This window comes from Pogona vitticeps, chromosome 2 (genome assembly GCF_051106095.1).
Source record: "Pogona vitticeps strain Pit_001003342236 chromosome 2, PviZW2.1, whole genome shotgun sequence".
Lineage (NCBI taxonomy): Eukaryota > Metazoa > Chordata > Lepidosauria > Squamata > Agamidae > Pogona > Pogona vitticeps.
Window position 1 is genome coordinate 124,925,900 of NC_135784.1, and position 6,499 is coordinate 124,932,398.

Genomic DNA, 6,499 nt, shown 5'->3' on the forward strand with positions numbered 1-6,499 from the left:
CGTGGCGGGGATTGCTGGGGGGGACAAAAAGAAGGTGGTCTCTCTTGGCCGATGGGTGGCCTGGCTCGTGGGAGCGCGTTGCGGTTCTCAGGTCGGTTGGAGATTCCGGGCACTTCGGGAAGGAATTTCGACCTCAAATGAAGCGGGGCAGGGGAGAGGTTAGCTTTAGTGGTGGTGCTTAAAAATAACTTCGTGCTTACCTCACAAGTTCTTCGTTGGAGGGCGAAACAACATTTCTGCTGCACTTCAAAGCAGAGACTGGTCAAAAATCCTTGCTGACCTCCTGCAGATGACCGATCAGCCCCGACATATGGGGTCACTTTTGTACAGGACGGCAGATAAGAGTTTCTTTCAAGCTGGGGGTTTGCTGCCTCCCAGAGCAAATCCAGCCGCCTCCCCCAGGGACAGCGGGAGCACCATTACAGCAAAATTGAAAATAATTTAAACGATTGTATTATGTTATAAAATTTTAAACCTGGAACTGTTATAGATTTTAAAGTGTGCGCCATTTTCAGTTTAAAATCTTGAGTTGGCAAAACTCAAGGTCTGTGCTAGTTTAATTTCACGTTTATTGCTTTGTTTACTGTTTGTTTCATCATGGCAAGGATACTGTTCTATTTGTTGTTGTCTTGACATATAAAGAAACTATTCTGATAAGTAAACTAAAAGTTTGATTCCCACCTGTGGCTACTGAGGTTGTTCATTTCTTTGCTTGTAGGTACTATTTCTCTAAACTAGGTTTATTTAAAAGTATTGTTACAGCCCATCTCTCTCATTCTACACACTATATAGTGACAGTACAAAAACACATTGGTAGGCTCTGGCCCCATCATCTCCTGGGAAATAGAAGGGGAAGATATGGAGGCAGATTTTACTTTCTTGGACTCCATGATCACTGCAGATGGTGACAGCAGCCACGAAATTAAAAGATGCCTGCTTCTTGGGAGGAAAGCGATGGCAAAACTTGACAGCATCTTAAAAAGCAGACACCACCTTGGACAAAAGTCGGCATAGTCAAAGCTATGGTTTTCCCTGTCGTGATGTATGGAAGTGAGAGCTGGACCATAAAGAAGGTTGGCCGCCAAAGAACTGATGTTTTTGAATTGTGGTGCTGGAGGAGGGTCTTGAGAGTCCCCTGGACTGCAAGAACAAACCTATCCATTCTAAAGGAAATCAACCCTGAGTGTTCACTGGAAGGACAGATCCTGAAGGTGAGGCTCCAATACTTTGGCCATCTTATGAGAAGAGAAGACTCCCTGGAAAAGACCCTGATGTTAGGAAAGTGTGAAGGCAAGAGGAGAAGGGGACGACAGAAGATGAGATGGTTGGACAGTTTCATCCAAGCAACCAACATGAATTTGACCCAATTCTGGGAGGCAGTGGAAGATAGGAGGGCCTGGCATGCTCTGGTCTATGGGGTCACGAAGAGTCTGACACGACTAAACAACGAGGTGCCCTATTGAATGGTTAAAGAAAGAACTAGAAACTCAATTTAAAAAGACATTTATTCTTGAACATTTGCAGTCTTCCAAGAGCTACTTGCCCAGCTGCTTGCATACAGTGCCAATCCCTTATGTGGTACCACACTTCAAAGGGGACATTGATAACTTGATGTAAAGTTTTTGAATCAGGCTGCATACTATCTCGTACATACAAGAATTTTGTAGACTTAATGTTAGGTATATAAAGTGCAACTCCACAAAACGCAGTTGTTAGTTGGGTTGTGATATGAATTTGTGCTATATTAAGTGTACTACTGTACAGTAAAGTACAACCCTAGCAAGAGTGTATTGGATATTGACTTGATTAAAAATTATTACTCTTTTGATAGGTTCTTCATTCTTCAGTGACAAAAGCAGAATTAAGAGAACAATAGACTCCTATTTTAGTGTTGCAGTGGCAGGACCTAGTAAAAAACCAAGAGAGGGAGGCAAGTCCATCACCATCAATGCAGCCTATGGAATTGGAAAATGTTGAAAACGAAGGTGCAGGATCATCTGACGAAGAATGCCACTACAATAAACAATGGGAACAGAACTACAGTATACTTGGCTGGGATACAGTGAAGAACAAGGAGGTGCATTTTGTAAAGAATGCCAAAATTTCATGAAAAATGATGCAAAATTGTGCAAAAGACAAATGGAGGGTTCATAACTGTTTCACATTTTTCAAAAAAGCATTAGGAAAAAATGGGAAATTAGAGAAGCATGAAACTTCAGCTCACACTGTAAGCGTAGAAATGGAAAACAACAGGAGACTGGTTTTGAAGAAACCCATTCAAGCTCAAATTGTTCAATAGGGTGAAAGTGGAAGACAATTAAACAGGAAAGTCTTAAAAATACTTTCATGAGTCTTGTACTTTTTGGTAAAGGAAGTAGTAGCTCACGCTACCACATATAAGAGTTTGATCAAAATATTCTCAACAAATTGAATGATGATTTTAAAACATGGAGAAAAGCGCTGAGTGGTACATCAAATTACAGCAGTAAGAACACAGCATGGTGTGTATGGGTGAAAGTTTTGAGAGGTAAGTTGAAAAAAAATTGGAAAACAATGAATTCATTTGGGCAGATAAAAGTACTTGAGAAATGAAATGGATCGGAGTATAATGTTCAGAGTTGTGGAAGATAAAGTCCCTGTGGAAAAGTTCTTGGCAATAGACAAAATCCCTAATTGGAAAGGCAGACACTGTTGCAGATGCTATTGACATGGAACTGACTGCTCTTGATTTATTTTATGACAATACAGTATTATTGTCTTTGAATTTGATGGTGCTTCCAATATGGCTGGGGAATGTTGGAGGTGTGAGAAAGCAGCTTTCAGAAAAGGCAAGCAAAGTTCTCTACATACATACACTGTAGAGCACACACCTTGTCCCTGGCAGCAACTTCCTGCAGGAATAAAAACCAAGAGGTCAAAAAAATTTCATGTTTTGAAAGACATTTGCAAGTTGTTTAGCAAGTCACCTAAGAATAATATTTTGCCTGAAATTTAAGCAGTAATTAATGATCCAGTTCTCAAGATTCAAGAACGTATTGAAGTGAGGTAGTTGTCTCACTACAGGATAGTGGATGCAGTCTCCAGGAGCTTCATGTTAATTTTTATGGCTTGTGAACACATCAGCAAGGAAGGGGAAGACCTTTCATCACTGGTAGGAGGCATCTTGCTGGAAATCAGAAACGAGTTTCCTCATCACCTGCTATGTGACTAATGAACTCCATGCACTCTCTTACCTCAGCAATGTTTTGCAAAAGAAGGACTTGAGTCTGGCCAACATCATCCCCTTAATTACTACAATAAAATTGCACTTGCAAGATATTGTAAAGCAGTGTGGAAACGTCAATAGTGACTAGCAAAAAATGTTTGGTGCAAAATAATGGAGAAGTTCAGATCTGAAGTGTGCCCAACTGCTGGGTCATCTCTCTGGGATGGGCCTTAGAGGCAGTTTTATGGTGACTCTTGGACGGCCCAGAGAACTCAGAAGGTGGTGCTGGGAGAATCCTGTTCAACACTCTGACTGCTGGCCTGTAGGATCTTTCAGGGTTCTGTTTTGTCCGCTATGTTATTCAACATCTACATGAAAACACTGGGAGAGATTGTCTTTCTCTGTTACTGCTCACAGACTTTGGAATTCCCTGCCACAGGAGACTAGGCTGGCCCCATCTAGGGGTAAAAATATTTTAAATAAAGAAATACATCTGTTCCCAGACTGTTCAGGTGAAATTCCTAGTTAATAAAAGTTCAGTAGTCCATTCTATAGGAGATAGCAAGATCAATAATACCAAAGCAGAACACAGGGCTCCTAACTACAGTGTAATGTTAGAAAGGTATACAGTACTGTGCTTAGAAGCTAGTTCAGTCTTCACCGGAGCATATTCCATAGCAAGTGTGCTTATACTTAAGTTTGTCCACCAGAGACAGCTTATTTTTTCCTGCAGTTTACCAAGCAGTCTTCTTGCACTGAACATCATAGTTCAGTAAAAACCACTGCTTGCCATACCTGGCAGAAAATTTCTGAAATTTCATACAGAATGCTGCAGTTATAACATCTGGATATTGTTTGAATCACTGCTGGGCAATCACATCTTCGTTTAGATTCATTTTATATAGACAGAACACTGTAATTCATGACAAACTAACTTAAAAACTGATCTACAAAATCAACATTATGGTACATCAATACAATTAACGGCATTTGAGAAGGAGGCTAATCTGTACATATTTGAAGAATAAAAAATAAATGCATATACATGAAACATGAAAAACACTGAGAAATTGAAAAGAATGCCAGAACTGATCTCAAAGGCATTGCCCGTGCTTCAACTGCACAGAAAGGAGAATTTCACCAGCTCTTCACTTCACACCATTTCAATGACAAAAGCCAGTATGTGGTAGAATTTGCTCTACTGTGAAGCTCTTACAGTCTAATTTTTTTTAAACATAAAGAGAAATGTGCAATTCAGGTAGAGTTATGATACTTATCCCTCATAAAGATACATGATGAGATGGCACAGTCTTTAACCCACTGTTTGGTTGCTTTTGGAATTTATATCCTGAACGGAACATGGAATCCTCCTCCATTCAATTAGAATGTTGAAAACCATTTGATGAATGAAGAATAAGGAAAATGTATATAGTGAGATTATATTGAATACTATTTCAGTCAGAGGTCAAGTATAGTGTCTAGCTCTTGGATTTTCTGTCCTAAAAAAGACTCATTTGGATAAAATATGTAGGTCTAGAACTGTTTCTTTAGCCACTGCCTTAAACACACACTAGATATTCTCTGTGTTCTGCCTGCATGACTATACCTGCAAAATGTGAGTAGCACCAGAACTCTTCATTCTCTGAGACTTCTAGTTTATCTAGCTGTCCTTACCTGACTCCTGCTTACCAGGAGGAACAGTAATAATATGCCACAATCATCTCTGATTAAGGGTCAAACTATATATGGCTAGGGAGTCATGATCTAAATCTTCCCCTAACTTTTTTTAAAAAAACTAACAGCTGTTTTAGAGATGAGGGGAGTGGTACTCTGGGTTAAAGTATTTTGCCTTTTCTGTACTTTCAGATTCCCAGATTATCCGATGAAAAGTTCAGCTCTAAAGTAATAAGCCCACGTTTGTTCAGGATACTGAGCACCAATTATGAGTTATTTATCAAGCTATGTGTATAATGTAAGAGTGATTCCATAAGAAGCTGATCTTAGACCATGTTCATGAATCATATTACCTTTAAATACATTAGATAAGGTCACACTTTAAGGCTGCAATACCTTGCCTACATAACTTGTAAGCAACCCTCACTGGTTGCAATAATTTATTATTTTATTTATTTATTTTATTTCTATCCCGCCTATCTGATCAAATTAGACCACTCTAGGCGGCTTACAATAAAAACAGCAATAAATTTTAAAAACTTTACACCTAAGACAAAAATGAAAATAAAGACAGAATAAAAGAAGAAATTGTCAAAAATTTGTTGTTGGGAAGGCCTGCCTATACATCAGTGTTTTTAGTTGTTTCTTAAAAATGCCCAGCGAGGGAGCTGCGCGAATCTCAGGGGGTAAGTTGTTCCAAAGGCAAGGAGCCACCGCCGAGAAGGCCCGATTTCTGGTCTTTTCTTTTCGGGCCTCTCTCGGCGTTAGGCTCCTCAACCTCACCTCCTGGCTTGCGCGGGTGACACGGGTAGATCTTGGTGGGAGAAGGCGTTCCACCAAATATCGAGGTCCTAAACCGTTTAGGGCTTTATAGGTAAGCATTAACACTTTGAAATCAATGCGGAATCGGATGGGCAGCCAATGCAGAGCGGCCAGAGTGGGCGAGATGTGTTGGCATCTTCTCACACCACTGAGTAATCTGGCCGCTGCATTCTGCACCACCTGTAACTTCCGCAGCAGCCTCAAAGGTAGCCCCACGTAGAGCGCATTACAGTGGTCTAATCTTGAGACTACGAGCGCATGCACCAGAGTGGTGAGAGACCCCACATCAAGGTAGGGCCGCAGCTGGGCTATCCGCCTAAGATGGAAAAAAGCGGAACGGACCACGAACACCACCTGGGTTTCCATAGTAAGCGCCGGGTCCAGATGGATCCCCAAGCTGCGGACCCCATCCCTGGCGGGCAGGGTCACCCCCCCAAAAATGAGGGAGTTTCCCATATCCCCAGGTGGGGAGGTGCCCACCCTCAGTACCTCCGTCTTGTCCGGGTTCAGCCTCAGCCTGTTCTCCTGCATCCTTGCTTTGTAGTATCCTTGCATAATATCAGTCTTTTAAAGATATAGTAGAACTGAGCTACGCTGTTAATCAGATTTCTAAACCACAGTAATGTGATAATGAAAGGAAGGCAATTGCTCTTATCAATCAATCCTCCCTGCCTTTTTGCTTCCTTGTTGACTTTGGGGTAGGTGGGTAAGAAAGATGAGATGGATTATGAGAGAGGCTATTGGGGGGGGGAGCCAGAGTGTAGGAGGGAAGCAACAAGTTAGGGAAGTATTTCTTAC